At 36.9% G+C, this 21,805-nt stretch overlaps 1 long non-coding RNA gene across 1 annotated transcript; it reads right to left on the minus strand.

The window, feature by feature from the left end:
* Window positions 1–15,075: 15,075 nt before the first annotated feature.
* LOC124981981 (uncharacterized) lies at window positions 15,076–21,067 on the minus strand. Its single transcript, XR_007108150.1, has 3 exons — window positions 20,931–21,067; window positions 18,385–18,577; window positions 15,076–15,719 (listed from the first exon to the last, which is right to left on the minus strand). It is a non-coding gene; the product is annotated as an uncharacterized LOC124981981 (long non-coding RNA).
* Between the last annotated feature and the right edge of the window lie 738 nt (window positions 21,068–21,805).

Below are 21,805 nucleotides of genomic sequence, written 5' to 3' on the forward strand. Positions count from 1 at the left end.
TCTTTGTGCTGGGAATAAATTCTTCCCTATAGATATTTTGAAATATTCAATTAAATGATATCAACCATAATTATCCTATTGTTCTGCAGAGCATTAGAACACTACAAGTCAGGCTGGGGGTGTAACTTGGTGCTAAAGTACTTGCCCAGAATGCATGAGGCCCTATTTTTGAAAACATCACCAAAAAAAGAAAAAAAGAAAAAGTTTTCCTCCTAATCAACCATCTGTCTCATCACCCCCTTCAACCTTTTCATGCTCTATTTCTATTCTCTCCCTCTTTGACATCAACTTCTTAGCTTTCATACATAAGTGAGAACATGAAGTGTTTGTCTTTCTGTGCTTGACTTATTTCACTTAATGTTCTCCAGTTCCATCAACAGGCAGCTCCCTTACTTGATGATCACCTTGAACTTACATATTCTTGGTTTTATGCTGTTAGGAAGGATCTGTGTTAAGTGCAAGGTGTTTTCCAAGTCTAAGTTGGCAGAATTCGGTTTCGGGACCCTGTCTTCCCTGTGGATATCCTCAGGTCTTGGCCTTGGGCTTTGCTATACCAGGTATACACTGGGCTTTATGCTAGATGTGTCCTCAGAGGCCTTTATGGTATCCTAGCTGGATATGATACTAACAAATGTTCATGAGATGTTAACTGTATTCTTTCTATGCCTGGGCTGGACCTCCAATGTGCCCCAGCACTGCTCAACATCTATATTTCTGTTCCACTCCAATCCCACAACCTTGAGCCTCAGCTGTCTGGTCATCCTTGAGTAGCTCAGATGGCACACAGTCAACCTAGTCCTCAGCCAAGGCTGGTAAGGAACTGCAGACACACTCTAAGGTTCACCTTCTACACATATTTTTCCTCTGTAGTACCCACATTCCAACTGCTTCTGCTGTCCTGAACTCCAGGCTTTGTCTCTTCAGCAGAGCATAACCACCATGAATTCTAGCTCCCTGTACTCTAATTGGGAAATGTTTCCCAGAAAGACATCCAGATCCATCATAGGACTTATCAGATGAGGTTCTCTCCTTCCAGGGATTGCAATTTTACATCGCCTTTTGTCCAAGGCATGAAAAGCATTGTCACATATATTTTGTCCAATTCCATAGTCATTTATAGCATGAGGCTAGCCTTGTACTAATAACTCCATCACAGCCAGAAGCAGAAGACTGAAAGCATGAAGTATAAGGGGACACTGAAACAAAGTTCAGTAGACTGCTGACATCTGCTTTGTCTCAAGGACCTTATTCTGAAGCCAGTCAGTCTACCCTCATCCCTCAGGAAGCAGCTTAAGGAGAGCCCTTTTCTCTCTGGCATTTATCAGACTCTTGCCAGTTTGACATTCAACAACTTCCTCAAACCTTTAGGTCCATTTTTATTGCATCGGGAAAGGAGGACAGGAATCTTCTCTTCTTAGCTCTGAATTTTTGCCAGCCTTGAAACTAGGAGCTATGAGATGGGCTGGCTTTTAAGAAGAAACTTTTTCCTTCTCTCTACTTCTCGTTGGCTTCTCTACGTAGGAGGATTATCCTGGAGAAGAGTTAGTCTATCCAGGTAGTCTGTCCTCCATAGCTCTTCTTCCCTCACCACTCACCTTTCCCAGGCTGTTGGCCTTCTCCTCCCAGGAGGTGCAGGGCTGCCCTGCAGATATCCCTCTGATTTATCTGTCATAGGCTAATCAGTAGAATTCCCTGGGAGAAAAAGCAGGACGTCTCTTAAGACTTGGGCATGAGGCACATTTCAAACTACATTTCCTAATAAAGCTGAACCTAGAGTAGAAAGGTGTGTGATTAATTGACCCCCTCAGGTTCCAACAATGCCCTGGCTTAGATCCCAGTCCTTACTTTGGTGACTCACTTACAGTTTCTCTTTCAAGTTCAGCTCTTGACTTTGACTTGCTGCCTTGTTTTATCAAACCTAACTCTATGTTGAAGAGTCCTTCTGCCAGTTCCAGCCCTATGGGATACACATCAACCAGATTCTTCTTTCCCTGATCCTTACTGAAGATATGAGATTAGAAAGTCAAAAGAAAATGTTATTTTCATTTCTGAAATAAGCTTTGTTTGGTGTTTATGATTGACTGTTGATCAAAGTACAATATAAATCAAAAACAAGGGATTAATCCCCTCAGGGACTAGTTCATTTAACTTTATTCCACTCACCTTGGATAATCTCTCTTGATTCTCTATCCAACTAGAACCCAACGAGAGAACATAATTACTATTGGAACTCAAGGGGGTCAAAGGCCTCAGAATCATGCTGAGCAATCAGTAGCAACCTTTATGTGTATCAACACCCAGTGTTATCATTACATACATTATCAATAGAAGATTCCTCAAAACCAAAGAAATTTCCTTCTTTGATGTTAGACACACAGATGAAAGGTTAAGTGTTGGAAGAAAGCACGGCATAAATTTTTTATCATCATAGCTATCAGGTCAATAATTATGAATTATTTACCATTAATACCATCATTAAAAAAACTTCCTCAACAAATATTACATGCAGCACATTAAGCCAGGTGCCACAACAGAGAAGAGACAAGGAATACCCTTAAGGAATATACAAAGTAGTTACGATAGCAAGACATATTCAGATGAAAATACAGCCAACAATACAAAATAGTACACAAGAAGTGTCAAATGGCACAGGAAATGTGACAGGAAAAAAGAGAGATCACTGTGTACCGCAGGTGCTCCATTTCAGTCTCTCAGTAGAGGTTGGAATCTGAATTGGGTTTTATGGTTTAAGTAGAACTTTTTAGATTGAATCACATGAAACTGTCATTTTACAGATCAAAATTTTGAATATCAGCAATTTCATATGGCCCAACCCAATAGCTAGTGTCTTGTACATGAGAAGGAAAGCATGAACTGAGACAATGGGGGTACCTTTGACGTAGAAATCCACATGAATGAGCCTAGAGAAAAAAAAATATTATGTTAAGTAAAATAAATAAATCAGGCACAGAAAGACAAATACTGCATGTTCTCACCTATACAGAGAAGCTCTAAAAAATGGTTCTCATGGAAGTAGAGAGGAGAATGGTGGTTACCAGAGGGTAGAAGGGTGGAGCAGGAGGGAGGAACAGAGAGAGGATAATCAACAGGGGTGCAATGGGATAGGAGGAAGAACTTCTAATGTTCTATAGCACAGAAAGATAGCGATGGTTGACGATTAATTGCATATTTCAGGATATCAAGTAGACAGCTAAGGATAGAGCTCAGCGGTAGATCACTTGCCTAACATGCATGAAATCCTGGGTTCAAATCTCAGCATCAAAATAAGAAAGAAAGAAAAAAAAGAACGAGTAGAGAGAATTTTGAATGTTCCCAACAAAAAGAAATGATAAATGTCCAAGGTAGTAGTAGATAAGCAAGTTATCCTGATCTTATCTTTGCAAGTTGTGAACATATATTGAATTTTATTTTATTTTTTTAGGCTGAGTGTGGTGGCACATGCCTGTAACGTAATATACTACTACTCAGGAGACGAAGCAGAAGGATCAGAAGTTTGAGGACTGCCTAGATAACTTAGTGAGACCCAATCTCAAAAATAAAAAAGAAAAGGGGTTGGGCATGTAGCTTAGTGATAAAGAGCCTCTGGGTTCAATCCCAGTACTGGAAAAAAAAAAAAAAAGGAAAAAAATTAAATAAAAATTCATTAACTAGGTTTCACTGCCTGGCACAAAGTAGTTTATTTAATTAAAACTCTGCAAAGTGGACTTATATAGCACTTTTCTTTTCAGATATTTACTTAAAAATGAAACAAGTACAAGTTGGGTGTGGTAGTGCCTGTCTCCCAGCTACCGGAGAGACTGAGGCAGAGGATTGTAAGTTCAAGCTCAGTCTGGGCAATTTAGCAAGACTGTTTCAAAATAAAAAATAAAAAGAGCTGGGGGTGTAACTCAGTTGTAGATCACCCCTGGGTTCAACCTCCAGTACCAAAAGAAAGAAAAAGGAAGGAAGGGAGGAAGGAAGAAAGAAATGGGAAGAGGGAAAGAAATGCATAGAAGATCACCAAGTAGGTAACTACTTAGAGTCAGAAGCTGTACCTCTGTTATTTCATCCTTACAACAATCCTGAGAGATGAGTATCTCCTTTTTTTTTTTTTTTTCACATAGAAATAATGGTCATAAAGAACCATGCTAGGTCAGCAGTAATAAAGAGGGGAGTTGGGAAGCAAACAGTTCAAGGCCCTCACTACTTCTTGCCTGGTGTGCCATACTAAAGAAGAGAGATCCTTCCCTCACTGTAAAAACAATTAAGTGATTGAATTATGTTTTCAAATATCTTTCATTCACATGATTAGGCAATGAAAAATTTATTTTTTATTTAATTCATTCAAAATCCTAAAGATTCTGTACAGTGTATGCATGGGGAATGACATTATTAATATCTTAGCATTTTCAATTATTCCTTTGAGAAAAAAATATTAAAATGAGTAGTAAAGTCTTATTACATGCTACAGATTTCAAAAGTGAAATGATTTTTGCTTTAAAATTTTTTAAAAAGAATTCTCAGGCTGTGGTTGTGGCCTAGTATGTGTGAGGCACTAGGTTTGATCTTCAGCACCACATAAAAAAAAAAAAAAAAAAAAATATATATATATATATATAAAATAAAGGTATTGTGTCCATTTACAACTAAAAAAAATTTTTTAAAAGACGAAGAAGAAGAAGAAAAATTCTCAGATAGCTCAGCACAGTGGTACATGTCTATAATCCCAGCAATTTGGGAGACTGAGGCAAGAGGGTCAAAAGTTCAAAGCCAACCTCAGTAACTTAGTGAGTCCTTAGGTAACTTAGCAAAACTCTGTCTCAAAATAAAAGATAAAAAGGGCTGGAGATGTGGCTCAGTAGTTCAGCACCACAGGGTTCAATCTCCAGTACAAAAAAAAAAAAAAGAAGAAAAATCCCAGACTGTTCTCAACCAGGTCCTCCATTCATGTGATGTCTACCAACAAAAATAATTCTGCCCTTTGCAATTCTTGATGTGCTCTTGCTGTATTAGATCTCTAGAGGAGGATTTCGAAGATACCAAAACTATTTTACTAAAGTCAAGATTCCTTATATACAGGTTGATATGTTCCTGTTATAAATCAGTTGATATTTTTTCCTAGAGCTATGTTAAACGTCTTCTAATTATGATTATTTAAATTCTTCTCATTATGTTATATTTGCAATTCAACTTGAAGAAATGGAAGAGAAGCTAAACATTTAGAACTTTTTCCCTTCTAAAATTAAATTTCGTTTATGTTAATCTTCTGATTGTTTCCAGAAATCTAAAAAAAATTTAATTCATCTATATCAATCTTTATTATTTAATAAGTAGTAAGATCTCAGAAACCTACTCTCTAAAAATAATACAGCAAGATAGATGGTTCAGTTAGCTGATTTTGAATTAAGAAACTAGATATCAAAACTCCCTTTTAACTGTGTTATAAAATGATGTAGAATTATTCTGTCCTAAAGCTATAACTTATATCTTCGAGATCTCCAAACAGTTCAAATAATGCATATACAGGAGATTCTAGCCTCATTTTAAAGTTTGCATGTATTGAATACTACTTGATCTTATATAGATGATTTAAACCTTCTCCCCCAACATAAAGAATTCTGACACAAACTATCTTCTGATAGACAAATTACTATCTCATTGCATTGGAAACTTTTTAATTGCTCATCTGGTTCATCGTTGATAGGCTTTGAAATGTGAACTATAAAAAACAAAAACCTTGACCTATACTTTAAATATACTCATTCATACAAGATATTTTTCTTGCACAATTCCTTAGAAATTGCTTCTACTTCCTCACTTCTCATTCACTCCTAACTGAACACAAAAAGACTCCATTTCCTGTTCCCTCTTCTAACACCAATAATATACTTATTGTCACTCATAATGGACTTTACTCATACTCTTCCTTTTTAACTTCTTGGGCACATTTCTGACAATCGATTTCTTCCGTCTTTCTCTCTCTTCCTGGCTTCAATAAAATTTTGCTATCCTTGCTCTCTGGTGTTTCATTTGTATCCCTTAATCTTATAAACTTATGCTTCCATGCTCATTCCCTTGTAGACTAACACCCTTTGCATCATCCATCACCTTATCAGAGCTTCAGGTGTCACCTGACACCAAATCTATCTAGCCCAGAACACTATCTTCATCTCAGGACCCAAACACTGAGATGTCTGCACTGTGTACCCACCACTTTGTCCGTTCAGCTCCTTTGACCCAACACTTGCATGACAGAAATCCTCTTATTCTGTCTCCAGACACCAACTCCACTTGATCTTTTTCTATTAGTGCTATTCTAACCTTCAGGTCACCCTGACATAAAACTTCAGAGTTGTTTTAATTCTTCTTTTGACCTTGATCCATAATTCAATTCAGTCAAGCTCACAACATCTTTCAAATCTCTACTTTCTTTTACAATACTGTTCCTAGCATACAGTAGTAGTTAACAAGAATTATTTTCTGATGTTATTTTCATGATTTATGTACTGTCTTTTCTTTTTTTCAAAATTGTATGCTTCAAAAAGGAAGGAACTGTGTTTTATTCATTCAGGATAATCTTTAGCTGTGCCATTGAACTTTGGAAGGGTAGGAAACAACTGGCTTCAAATTTTCTTAAAGAAGTGGGTTAGAGATGTTGGGGGAAGGGAAGGCAGTAGAGATTTTGTTTGTGGTGGCATAGTCGTGGCTAGCACATGGTTCTCCCTTAGGCTACTCAGGTAGCTTAGGATTCTGTTGGAGATTTTTTTTGTTTGGCAGTACTAGGGAGGGATTGAACCGAGGGCGTAGTGCATACTAGGTAAGCAATCTACCACTGAGTTACATTTCCAGCCTTTTTAATATTTTGAGAGAGGGTCTAGCTAAATTACCCCGGCTGAACTTGAACTTGATCCTCTTGCCTCAGCCTCCAGAGTTGCTGGGATTATAGGCATGCACCATCATGCTTAGCTCTGTGCACATTTTCTCTTTTTATTAAATATAATCTGCAAATCCAGGTATGGTTCACCTTTTTAGGGTTATTTTTTCCTACCTATTGATGCATTATAATTAGACATAACTGTGATTTGTTGTTACATACCTGTACATACACATAGTATAATAGTATTATTTGGTCAGTTTCCCCATGAAATTCCAATTCCCAATTTAATGGAGATTTGGGGGGCTATAAAAAACCCAATGATCACTTAGCACTGACTCAGCTGGTAAGCACATTGCCCAAAAATAAATTTTATTACGGAAAGATCAAGAATAAATCCAACATCTGGGAATGGAGAACAGAGTCATTTTGTATTTTCCTATGGAGCAGATGGTTTCTCCTGAGTCCAGCTCAGAGGGGTGTCAAGATTTCTCCCCTCCTGTCTCCTTCTTTCCTATTTTCCTCCCATGATCCCCTGACACACTTGCCCTGTTCTCCCTCATCCATTGTCAGTTCCCTCAGTCTGTGTTTTGTGGGCAGAAAGAAGGAACAAAGGGAAATTGCCTCTCTCTGTTCAGAAGGAGATGAAGCATCTTCATCTCATTGTATAGTTCTAATGCATTATTCTAAAGAATCTCAGACTCTTTTCTCCACTTTACTGCTTTCTGTTACAATTTGGAATGAGTCTGAACCCCAGGAGAGGAGAGTGACCACTTCACCCAGGAGAGCTGAGGATTTTTAAACCCTGAATCGTTCTACAATGCACAGTCACACAAAATTCAACACGGTGGCTAGCAAAAATAAATATTTGATAAGTAAACTAATAAATTTGTTCTCTGTAAAGATTTGTAGATGAAATGGAAGTAGCCTAAAAACCAATTAGACTAAATTCTAATTAATGTGTAATGCTTTATAAAAATACAGTAAAAGAATTTAATCCTTTTTTTCCCTTGAATGAGTGGTGCCTGCCTGATGAATCTAGGTTGTTAATGAATTTGGCTCAGCTCTACTAAAATCAATGAAGCATTTCTATCAAATCAGTATTCAGAGTATGTGTCCACTGATTTCAACCTAATACTAAATATGTATACTAAAACAGTTACTTAGGACCCAGTGCTTGAAGTTCCCTCACTTTAAAAGATGAACAGAAAATGCTGATGGGGTGGGGAGTGAGAGAAGAATGGAGGAACTTTAGATGATGCAGAGGGAAATGAGAGGGGGTATGAAAAATGGTGGAATGAGACAGACATCAGTACCCTGTGTACATGTATGATTACACGAATGGTATGAGTCTACATCGTGCACAACATAGAAATGAAAAGATGTACTCCATTTGTGTACAATGAATCAAAATGCAGTCTGTAAAAATAAAAAAATTTAAAAAGATTTTTAAAAAGAAATAGAATATTGGGGGCAGAAAAATTCCTCCAAATTTTGTCTTTCAATGGGCTCAAAGTTTTTTTAATAACAAGTGATAGTTTCATATAATTTGAATAAAATGTTTTTCCAATCATCAAAAAAATGCTGATGCTATAGAGAAACCCAAAAACATAGCATCCCAAATGTCATCAAATAGGATGAAAAGCTGCATATTATTCCAGACATTTTGGTAAATCACATTCTGTATTTCCACTAAGTAAACCATCTAGAATAAATGTCACATAGCTGAGCCTGAATGTGACTGGTTCACAACACCTATCCCTCAGCAGGCCAGTTTCAAAATCCATTTATAGGAGCAGGATGGGAAAATGGGGACAGAAAAGAACAATTTTACGTGTGGATTTCAGGGTCCAGAGAAAAACAAATTCAAAGGATAGTATCTAGTCTATTCTGAGCTGCCACAGAAAAGGGCTATAGAGAAAGAGGTTGCAATGGCCGTGCACACAAGGAACTACGTGAGTTTGTGCCCAGGTTAACAATGTTTGAGGTGAAGCTGGGGAAAAGAGCATTTTATAATTTCTACCAATAACACAGCATGGCTTCGATGTTGCAGTAAAACTGGAGAGGAATCCAGTAGTATCAGGCAATTTGGAGATTCCGACGCTTTGGGAACACTGCGAGAAAGTATGCTGGATGGAGACACAGCATTTCCACAGAGGCCACTCGACGGTAACTTGCAGCTGCAGCTTCAAAGAGGAGACTTAATGGAATAGCATGAGAGTGATTTTGAGAACACATCAGGAAAGAGGGGTTTTAGAGGTTGTTCCGGGGGGAATGAACTACCTAACAAAATGAAGAGATAAGCTAATATGGCCTTACTTGTGAACAAAACCATTGAAATTTGGAGATGTTTGGAATATAGTCATAAATGTGTAGGTCAATGTCCTTCTGGTTCAAAGTTAAACCTTCTAATGTTTGTGTCTGTGTGATTTCACTAACGAGTCTAAATTTTTCAGGTATTCAGATACCAAAATATCACCTTCAATTTGATTCATCTCTCTCTCTCTATCTTTTGTTTTATTTTATTTTTTATTTATTTATTCATTAATTTTGGTACAGGGGATAGGAGGGATTCAACCCAAAGGCACTTAATCACTGAGCCACATCCCCCAGTCTGGCCCTTTATGTGTGTGTGTGTGTGTGTGTGTGTGTGTGTGTGTGTGTGTATTTTTTTTTTTTTTTAAGAGAAAGGGTCTCACTAATAAGCTTAGAGCCTCACTAATTTGCTGAGGCTGCCTTTGAACTTGGGATTCTCCTGCCTCAGCCTCTCAAATTCTGGGATTGGAGGCATGCACCACCACTCCCGGGTTCCAACCCTCTTTTCTTGATTATTCATTCTATCAAAATACAAAAAGACAATAAACGTGTATTAAAAGGTTTCTTTTTGAGAAATTGCATTTGGCAATGTGGGAGAATAAAAAAATAAATAAGCAATGATCCTACAACACAAAATGTATTTGGAAAAATGAGATGACACATAAAGAACAATCAAAAATAGATTAAAAATGTAAGTTTAGCAGATGTGGTAGTGCATGCCTGTAACCCCAGTTACTCGGGAGGCTAAAGCAGGAAGATGGCAAGTTCAAGGACATCCTTGGCAACTAAGCAAGACCCTGTCTCAAGATGAAAAATAAAAAGGACTGAGGGTGTGGCTCAGTGGTAAAGTATCCTGGGTTTAATCCCCAGTATGCCAAAATAATAATAATGGGATAATGGTGTCTGTCTCATTCCACCATCTTTCATACCTCCACTCCCTCCTCCCTCTCATTTACCTCTATGTAACCTAAAGTTCCTCCATTCTTCTCTTATATCCCCATTATGTATCATCGTCCACTTATCAGGGAAAACATTCAGGCTTTGGTTTTTTGGGATTGGCTTATTTCACTTAGCATGATATTCTCCAATTCCATCCACTTATCTGCAAATACCATAGACATGTATGATTACACAAATGGTGTGAATCTACATTATGCACAACCATAGAAATGAAAAGTTGTACCCCATTTGTGTGCGATGAATAAAAATGCAGTCTGTAAAAATTTTTAAAAATAATAAAGTTAAAAAATAACAATGATAACAACAACAACAATAATAATAATATGTTTATATGCACATAGAATACTTTTGGAAGAATATATAAAGACAATGTTTCCTTTGCAGTGGAGAAATGAAAATAGGGGTGGGTTGGAATCTTTTTTCACTGTTAACCATTTATGTTATGGTTGAACATTCTTTTGAAACTTTTTTTTTTTTAATTTGTGGTACTGGGATTGAACCCAGGGCTTTCCATGTGATGAACAAGTGCTCTACCACTGAGGTACATGCCCACCCCCCAATTTCAACTCCCTCCTCCCCAGAATAATTGAGTTATATTTTTCCAAAGTAAATACAGAGTGGAAAATTGTTAGAGTTTTAACAAATGCTTAAGTCTCTGGAAGTCAGGCAAACAGTACTAAACTAAGTCAGGTAGGTTTTTCAAAATTGTCTGTTTCTTTTTGGTAGATTTCCATAATCCCTGACACTTAATAATAGATGAGACCTGTATCCAGAGTGTTACTTACAGATAGTTTATTTAATGAAAGAAAATCTCTGACCAAATATTGGAACATATGTATATTTTTGTTAGTAAGTGGGCACTAAAAATGCCAGACATCTTTTGAGCTTGGTGAAGTTCTGTAGGCACATAAACATCTATCTTGCAAAACATATGGGTGTTGAAATATTTAGCTAATCTACTTGGATCAGACAACAAAATCTCCCATTAAGTGATAGGACCAAATGGAATCCTTGGCCTGAGTACTTCTTCATAGATTTTTAGGCAGATGGGTTTCCTAATGCTTATTAATATGTAATATTATGATGCAATATTATGGGCTGGGGTTGTGGCTCAGTGGTAGTATGCTCACCTAGCACATACAAGGCCTTGGATTTGATCCTCAGCACCGCATGAAAATTAAAGATATTGTGTCCACCTTCAACTAATATATATATATACATATATATATATATGCACCATATATATACACATATATATTGTATGTATGAAGAATTTTTAAAATATTATGATGCATTATTGTTATGCAACATTTATAGAGGAATCTGTGTATTATTTCTCACCAATAAGCATATGTTAATTATCATTTTATTTCACCCACAGAAAATAATTTCTAACAGAGGCAGAGCAGCATAGTGAATATATGCTCTTCAGTCAAATTTTCTGGGTTCAAGTCTGGCTATAGCATTTACTAGTCATGTAACATTAAGAAAACTATTTAAACTCTGTGGTTCTTTCCTCTTCTCCTACCAGGAAAATAGGAATGGCAAATATGCTTACCTTGTGAGGATATTCTGAGAATTTAATGAGTTCATATTTGCCAAGTGTTTAGATCAGTGTTAGGTACATAATAAATGCTCTATAGTTCTTATCATACATCTTAAAATAACAACCTCTGTCTAACTAGTGATTTCACTAATGAAGATTCTGTTAGTGGTATTAGGTATTCTTAGAGCCTTGGAAGATATAGATAGTGATTTCTTATGGAACAAAAGAATGGTATGGTTACTGCTCATTATAAAATTTTGGAGGTCTCTAAGAAGTGTTCTGTGATTCAACCCACAGCACGTGCAGGTGTCATCTGGCCATCTTTGTGCCACCTTGTGGAAATTAGAGTTTGGGTCACTGGTTTAAAAAAAAAATGCTGATACTGTGGTTACTGCTATTACTGTGAGTTCTTCATCTCTAAGTCTTGCCTCTTCTGCCAGCATCCATGAAACTGTAGCAACAGAATATATTAACTTGCAAGTAGGATAAAACTCAAGCCCTTCATATTCCTGACAATGTTATGGTGTCATAAGCAAAATTGCGACAACAAATTCAAAAATTTAGATGAAATCAACAGTATTTTTTCTAAAAGACACAGCCTACCAAACCTTTTCAAGACATTGGAAAAGACTAATTTTTCTTGGGCAAGACACAGAAAGAGGAGAGGAAAAAATAAATAAGTTAGTTTTCAACAAAAGTATACTTTTTGCTATTTGAAAAATATTGTTAAAATGAAAAGGCAAGGACAAGTGCAGTAGCACAGGTCTTTAATTTCAGTAACTCAGGAGGCTGAGGCAAGAGGATCACAAGTTCCAGCCTCAGCAACTTAGCCAAGACCCTGTCTTAAAAAAAAATAAAAAAGGGCTAGGTATGTAGCTCAGTGGTAGAGCATCCCTGAGTTCATTTCTCAGTACCGTAAATAAATAAATAAATAAATAAAATGAAAAGGCAAGCCACAGACTGGGAGAAAATATACATAGTTGGTACATCTCACAAAGCACTTGCATCCAGAATATAGAAAGAATGCTTTCAGCTCAATGTGAAGTCAAAAACAAAATTTTAAAAAATAGGCCAAATATTTAAACAAAAACTTCTTAAAAGAAAGTGTACTAATGGCCAAGAAGCACACAAAAAGATTCCCTATATCGCTGCTCATCAAGGAAATGGAAAATAATACTATAATGAGCTATAAGTATATGCCCCTACATAATGGCTAAAATTATAAAGACTGATAACACCAAGTATTAACAAAGATGTGAAGTAATGGAAATTTGATATATTTCTGATGGAAAAGTAAAATGTCCTTTCACCTTGTAAAATAGTTTAATAATTACTTATGAAATTAAATGTATACTTACCATATGATCCAGAATTTCTCCATCCAGGCATTTTCCCTAAAGAAATAAAAATGTATGCACAGAAACGTCTACAAAAATTTTCATAACAGACTTATTCAAAATAGTCAGAAGTGGAAACTAAAAGTCATCCAAAAGTGAATGGGTAAAAAAATTATGTTTTTATAACAGAACTTACTCAGCATTAAAAGGAAAGAACTGTTGAGGCACATACAAATGAGTGAATCTCAAAACCATAATGCTGAACAAAAGAAGCCAGAAATCAAAGTGAACATACTGCATGATTTCATTTATATGAAATTCTACAACAAATAAAACTAATCTATAGTGACAGATATCTAATCATTGAGGCTGTGAATAGAGAACTGATTGCAAAGAAATTTTCTTTATCTTTTTGGGGGTGACATTTATAGGGGGTTATACATATGCACAAACATGCAAATATACAGTCACACAGATGTATGTCAATGCTCATCAAATTATTCTTAAAATTTGTGCATTTTATATAAATTATACCTAAAGTGATTACTATGGTCTGTGTTCACCAAAGTTCATGCACTGAAAACATAATACCCAATGCAACAGTGCTGAGAAGCAGCACCTTTAAGAGTTGAGTAAGTCATAAGAGCAGAGCCCTTATGAATGGATTAAGGCCTCTTAACACAGAAGTGGCATAGTTATTACCATAGTGAGTTTCTGATCAAAGAATGAGTTTGGCTCCCTTCCCTTTGTCTTTTGGGTGCTCTCTTGCCATGAGATGCCTCCACCATAGGATGACACAGCGAGAAGGCCCTCACCACATGTAACCCTGATCCTGGACTTCCCAGACTCTAGAGCTATATGTAAGAAATAGATCTCTAACCCAGCATGGTGGTGCATGCCTGTAATCCCTGCGGCTCAGGAGGCTGAGGCAGAAGGATCACAAGTTCAAAGCCAGCCTCAGCAACTCAGCGAGGCCTAAAGCAACTTAGAGAGATCCTGTTTCTAAATAAAATATAAAAAGGGGGTGTGACTCAGCAGTTAAGTCCACTGGGTTCAATCCCAGCTACAAGAAAGAAAGAAAGGAAAGAAGGGAGGGAGGGAGGGAGAGAGAGAAAGAAAGAAATTCTGTTCTTTAAAAATTATGCAGGCTGGGCATGGTAGTACACAATTGTAATCCCAGAGACTCAAGAGGTTGAGGCAAAGAATCACAAATTCAAGGACAGCCTCATAAACTTAATGAGATCCTGTTTCAAAATTAAAAAAAAAAAAAGAAAAAGAAAAAGAAAATTAAAGTACCGGGGATAGAACTGGGGATAGGACTGGGGACTCTACTCAGTTGGTAGAGTGCTTGCCTCACAAGCACAAGGCCCTGGGTTCAAACCCCAGCACCGCAAAAAAATAAATAAATAAATAAATAAAAGTACTGGGGATATAATTTAGTGGTAAACCATCCCCACTTTCCCTGGGATTCAATCGCCAGGAAAAAAAAAAAAAAAAAAAAAAAAGACACAGACTGAGGTATTCTGTTATTATTCTATTTCAGCAGCACAGAAAAGACTAAAACAGTGCTTTTTTTTTCTTTAAAATCACGAACACTCTCACTAGCTACAGAAGATTCAATGGGTTTTAACCTCACCAAACCTTTATCTAAAAATATGAATAATATTATCTACTGTACTGGCAAGAGAATTATTTTAAATAATTCAGATAGACCATTTAGCACAATGCTTGGCTCATAGTAATAATAATAACAATGTTAACTAAATAACAGCTAAGGTCAGAAGTAGTATGGATGATGTTCTCCATTAAGCGTCCCTGAGGAGATGAGTTTTGAGATAATCACTAGAGAAAATCAAGAATTATTAGAAATGTTGGATGTATAAGAAAATGTTGGACAAAAATACACGAAGAGCACACTAGTAGTCAACCATCAGGTATATTCTGCTACAAGCTACACTTAATTGTAATAAAAATTGAGAAAGAGGTTAGGAGGAAGTGTACAATGCAATAAGCCCTGAAATGTGAAAACTAGCATAGGAAACAGTAGCACATGTCAGCACCAAGTAGCTGTGATACATGGAGATGAACATGTGGAGAAGGTTATTCTGAAAACCATATGTAAAAATAAAAAGCAGCAGGGAATGACTTGGGACAAAGAAGTGAAGTAGAAATCTATCATTCTGCAATGCACAAGGAGACAGATCTTAGACCAGAAAAGAGAAAAATAATAGAATGCAAGAGGCATCTAGACACACAAAATAAAACAAAATAAAATAAGATTCACAAACAACTTCAAAGTCTTGAGTTGGAAAAACAGGTCAACTCTAATATTTATGCTCAGGTGTACAATATGTGCAGGAGGAGAACAGAAAAGAAAACTCAAAAGAGGAAGTGAGTATTTTAAAAGGAAAATAGATGTTAGAGATTATGTTGGACATTAGTTTGCTGGGGCTGCCATAACAAAGTACCAGAAAATTTATTGTCCCACAGTTCTGGAGGCTACAAGTTCAAACTCAAGGTGTTAGCAGGGCTGCTTCCTTTTGAGAACTGTGAAGGAGAATTTGTTCCATGCTTCTCTTCTCGGTTCTGATGGCTTGCTGGGCAGTCTTTGGTATCTCGTGGCCTTTTCTATATCACTCTGATCTCTGATCACATGGTGTTCTTCCTGTGTCCAAATTCTTCCTTTCTATAAAGACACCAGTCATATTGGATTAGAGGTCCACCCAATTCAGCAAGACCTCATCTTAACTAATTACATCTGCAACAGTTCAACTTCCAAAGAAGGTCACTTTCTAGGGTACAGGGTTAAGACTTCAACATATACATTTGGGAGGACCCAATTCAACCCAAATCAGTGCTGTTCACCAAATATATTTAGGTCTCACCCTTCTGAAAATATGTAAGATTGAATCTTCTCACCCTTTTCGAAGTTACATGTAACTCTAACTTGCTTTGGCCAATGAAATGTGAAAGTAAGTGGCATTTATCATTTCCGACTGAAGTTCTAAAGACCAATGCATGATTTGCCACATTCTCTTCCCTCTGCTGAGGTCACTGTCCAGGTACATGTCAAGCGTGTCACTAAGGAACTACAGTGAGTAAAGTCTCCCTCCTGTCATGGTGAACGCAACAGCAAGAAACAAACTCTTTTGCATTGAACTAACTAAATTTGGGGGGTGTTTGTGACTCTTGCTAGGTATGTAGCTTATCATAAATACAGAAATGATTGCCCTTTTTCCCAAAAGACTTGTAATTAGGAAGTGACCTTCTGTGGGTCAGCCATGACTTTTTATATTTTAAAACAGAAAACTAAAAATAGGAGGCAGATTGTATCTATACCTCCCTAGATAGTCCTTTCTGACTTTGGAATTGGTCATTTGACTGCCATTCCCCAATGGTATAATAGTAGGCATTAGGAAACTGGAGGATCCAGCCAGCAGGTGGGAGAGTCATCTAAAGAAGACCAAGAAACAACCTTCATGATTTTATTAATTACTAACACAGAACTCATATCCTGAGAGGGTAGGCATGCAGTGGTATGGCCCGAGTGTTACCAACCACCAATGACATGTAAATACTACCTTGTAAGTAAAGGTTAATGACCCATGAAGCAATAGTTTCTAAAGGCTGCCCACAGGTTAGTGCCATACAATGAATAGTAAGTCTTCATGTTTGGAGGTGAGATAAGAAAAATAAGCATAATGTAGAGAGTTGTTATGAAAGATGCATATTTGATTTTGAATTTTCTTCTTACACCCTTACAGCAAATAATAGTTTTCTTATGAAATAACAGTAATAATAGCTGATTTTATTTTCCATATCCTTACCTAGAAAAAGCAAAAGGTAGCCACTCTATTGCACCTCAGAAGTAGATTTTTTTCACCCAAGTTCAGGATGTCTCTTTATATTCTGTGAGGTCCACAAGGCCAGAAACAATTGCCTCAAAAAATAACAGTGTTGGGGTGCTGAGGTTGTGGCTCAGCAGTGGAGTGCTCACCTAGCACATGTGGGTTAGATCCTCAGCACCAATATAAATAAATAAAATAAAGGTATTGTGTCCACCTACAACTAAAAAAAAGTGTTTAAAGAAACAGTATTTAGATTAATTCTTATGTTCATTGTCTATTTTGAAGGGGGCAGTAGTATAAAACACCAAAGGCAGCAGAAGTAAACTCTCCTGTATCCTCAAGTTAAGACCATTGAATCTTTCTTTGAAATTTTGCTTATAAAAAAGGACATGGGGGACTGTAGATTCATATTCATATTCACACACATAATATTCTTTATGTAGACAATGCATGGAGGAAAGAGCACTGTAATTTTCCCACAAAATAGATATGCCAGACTCCTGCATAATTTATACAACATAAAACCAATAGACCATGTAGCTTTTGTGTTTGATTATGATCCCTTGGTTCTTTCTGATGAGCACCATTAATCAGTCCAATCAGTGTCTAAAATGTCCTATTTATGCCTACAAATAAACACCTAAATGGAGGTATTAAGCTTAATTGAAATATGCTTTTGTGCAAAGCATTTCTTGGCCTAACTGTTAAAAAAGAAAAATTCATTTTATTTTAGAAGAACATAAATGAGCAACATAAATAATAATAATTTTTTTTCTGCGATTTTTTTAGAGATACAAGGAAAAGTTGGGGGGTTGTTTTCTTTTGGGGTGTGGGTGTGTGTGTGAGAGAGAGAGAGAGAGAAAGAGAGAGAGAGAAAGGAGAGAAAGGGAGAGGGGAGAATGGGATATTGGGGATCAAACCCACATGCCAGGCAAGTGCTATACCATTGAGCTATGTCTCCAGCCTGAAAAAGTATATTAGTGCCTTGACTTTTCACTCAAATAAAACTTTCTACTGTTCAATTAGTTCGTGTTTCTTATTTAAAAGAATACCTCTGAAGTTTCCTCTTTAATGCTGATAAATTTAGAAGGAATATTCATGCTTTAATTTGATTGTGAGCTAGGATATTCTTCTCCATGGATATCTAAAGGCCAGAGCAACTTCTCAATGGTTCCGCATTTTCTAGCTCCCCAAGAACCCCTCCATGTTTTCAAAGAGAAATAAATCAGACTGATAAGACAGGCTATAAGCTCCAAGACCTGGATTTTGTTTTCTCTTCACAAATCTTATTCTACAGCTGCTCCATTTCATTGCCATAACAACGCAGATCTATGGAATGTTTTTAAATAGCTTGAAAGGACATTTTCTCCACAGAGGCTACAAACATTTATAAGGTAAACATTACCATTAGTTTCTTTAACAGTAGATTGAAAATCTGATTTTAGCCCTGCTCCTATCACACCAGAAGCAGCCTCGTCATACATTAAGATGTGCCACTGTCACCTGTTCAGCAGCAGAGCAAGCTGTCAGAGGCTTCTCCCAAGCATGTCCATCAATTTCTCCATGGCAGAGCCTTCTCCCATCAGTCAGTCTGCACTCCAACTGAGTCTTTACTCTGAAATCTCTCTGCATGGTGAGTTGTTGCAGTCAGTGCTTGATTTCAGGTTGCTTTGCAAATATCATCAAGTCATTTAATCTGTAAATATGTTTCAAATGAGAAATAGCTTATAAATTTGAAAAAAAGTACTATTACTACTGCTGCTCCTTATTTCCAGTAGTTTTATTCACTTTATGTCCTTAATAAATGATTGCAGGATAAATAATTAGATGACAATGGTTAATAGCATAAACCATAAGTTTGAACAAAGTTTTTGAATCCTGGCTCTGTCATCTATTAGCTGTTAAATTTTGAACAAGATAAACTCTCTACCTGCAGTCCTCCATCTGTAAACCAAGGATGTTAGTATCCACCTCATAGAATTCTTATGAAGATGAAATGTTGATATCAAGATAGGCTGAGTACCTACTACATAGTAAAGGTCTGATAGATGTTTGTTAGGGTAACCATTGTTTATTCCACTCATTCAACCACTATTTGTTGAGAACTTACTATATCTTGGCATGTTCTGAATGTTGGACAATAAGTGGTGAATAAAATAAGCACGACCTTTGCATTTTAAGGAGCTTACATTCTGGTGGATGAGATACACAATATACAATCAGTGTATAATCACAAATAAAGGCTGAGACGGAGATGGGTGCTGTGACAGAGAACACCCAAGGAAGGGGAACCTACGTTAGATGGGGTAATCAGGAAAGGCCACCTTGAGAAGCTCATCTTTAAACTGCAATGAGGAAAATGCCTTGCCTAAGTGGGAGACAGTAGAGAATAGCAGCTGGGCAGGAAAGTGTTCAGGAAATTCAGGGATGAAGCACCCCAAGGGGCTCAGCAATACTCAGTAAGGAAGAAGCACCATCAAGGCAGAAAGGTCTTCAGAAGCCAGGAAATCCAGTCTTGCAGGACATGGGAAGAAGTTTCAATGTCCCTCTCAGGTCAGTGGGAAACCGTGGAGGGGTTCTGTGAAGGAAAGTGTCATGATTGGATTTCTGTTTTTAGGACATGACTCTGGCTATCATGTGATTTTTCGGGAAAATACACAAGTGGACAGACAAGATTGGAAGTCATTGCAGTAGTCCAAGTGGGAGATGGTGGCAATTTGGACTTAGTAGCAGGGGTGCTAGAGAGAAAGATTTGAAATATATTAGAAAGATAGAAAATCAAATCTCATCAAGACATCTTCTGGAAGAGGGACTGCTGTGGTTGACCTGAGTTTACTCCTATAAATATTCACTTCTGTAACCATTGCCAGTCAGTCTTAGGTTCCCCAAAAGAGGATGTGGTTGAATAGTAATTGTCAGATATTAACATTAAAACTGTCTTATAATCATTCAGTTATTCTCCAGAGTGCTTCTCCTCAGAAATTTATTCCACACATTTCTCTGTTTACATCCCTGTTCCTCAAATCCTGCAGGAAGACTTAGATAATAGCAAAAATGTTTCATCTCTAGAACTTTTCTCTTTAATTTTAGCATCAAGCTGAAGTGCTAGTGATATGTAGTCTTGCATTAATCTCCCCAAATGCAACAAAAATCACTGAACTTCCTATATGAAATTTGTCGTTTAGCTGGAAGCTTCAAGGATGGCTACATGACTTAAGACAATTTTTTCAAGTTTAATTTTTTTGTTGCAAATACATATGTGATTATGCTCATTCCCTTGTAAATAATGCTAACAGATGGCATGGAATATTTGGTTGCATAGTGATTAAGTCTGAATTTGGTGAAAACTCAAAGATTGAAGGTTATTCTTAGAAGAACAAGTAATTCGTTGACAAGGCTTTAAAGTTTCTAATCATCTACACCAAAGGAACACTTAAGGAAGTGCACATTACAACTTGGAGATCTGAAATTAAAACTAAACACACCTAAAATATGAATCCCAATGCATTCACCCACAGACACCATCTCAGCACCAAAGAGAGTGTGTGTGACCCCAAAGTTTTTTCTATCAGAGAGCAGATTCTAAAACTAATTTCAATTGCTACTTCATACATATTCTGTAAAATGCAGCCTACCACTGGGCACAGTAGCACAGACTTATAATCCCAGTGCCTCATGAGGCTGAAGCAGGAGGATCGAAAGTTTGAAGACAGCTTTAGCAATTTAGTGAGACCCTGCCTGCCACAAAATGAAAAATAAAAAAGACTGGGAATGTAGTTCAGAGTTAAAGTGCCCCTGGGTTCAATCCCAATACAAAATGGGGGAAGAAAGAAAAGAAAAAAAAAAATCAGGCTATCAAGGTATATAAGTTCTGATAACTTAAACACTTTTGTGAGAGTTTTCTCAGGAAGTGGGAACAATGTAGTTCTACTATGATCTCTCTACATACAGGGAATAGATAATGTATACTTGAGAAAACATCTTGGGTAATTTCAATGTCCAGAAGCTCAACACTGTGTAATTTGAAAATAATGAAAGGTCCAACTCACCGCATATATTGCAATCTTGGAATTACTTTTTTTTTCTTTCAGTACTGGAGATTGAACCCTGAATTCTTTTTCTTGCCACACCCCCTTCAACAAATATAGTTATCTTTCAGTATTGTGGCACATGACTGCAATCCCAGTGACTCAGGAGGCTGAGGCAAGAGAACTGCAAGTTTGAGGCCAGCTTCAGCAGCTTAGCTAGATCCTGTCTCAAAATAAAAAAAAAAAATATTTCAGATATAACTCAGTGGTAAAGTGTCCCTAGATTCAATTCCCAATACAAAAAATATTAATAATGATAATTAAAGTTCTATGTCTAAATCAGATAACTGAGATCTGAAGGAACAAAACCCAAATTAAGCAATTTTTATAGCAGAGAAATAAGCAAGCAAAAATTGCTGAGGACAGTATAGCATGCTGCCTGGAAATATGAGATGTGGGTGTGGAACCACAATACAGAGAGCAAAGCAGAAAGGAAGAATGCCAAAGTAAAGTTTTATCTAATAATTAAGATGGCATCTGACATTTATTAAGCCTGTGCCAAAGGCCAGGAGCTGTGCTAGATACTTTATGAACTTTTTCTCTAATTCTTGCAATAACTCTAAAAGGGAGGTTTTAGTATTTTCATTTTATAGATAAAAAATAAATCTTCATGAGGTTATATACCATGCTTAAGTTTCCTCAGCTCATAACTTGCAGGGCCAGAATTCATATCTATTCATCTCTAAAGACCAGGACAGGCCAGGTTCAATGGCACATGCCTGTAATCCCAGTGACTAAGGAAGCTGAGGTAGGAGGATTGCAAGTTTGAAACCAGCTTTGGCAACTCAGTGAAACCCTTGTTCAAAACTTTAAAATTAGAATGGAGGAAGGGAGGA

Source organism: Sciurus carolinensis, chromosome 4 (genome assembly GCF_902686445.1).
Source record: "Sciurus carolinensis chromosome 4, mSciCar1.2, whole genome shotgun sequence".
NCBI lineage: Eukaryota > Metazoa > Chordata > Mammalia > Rodentia > Sciuridae > Sciurus > Sciurus carolinensis.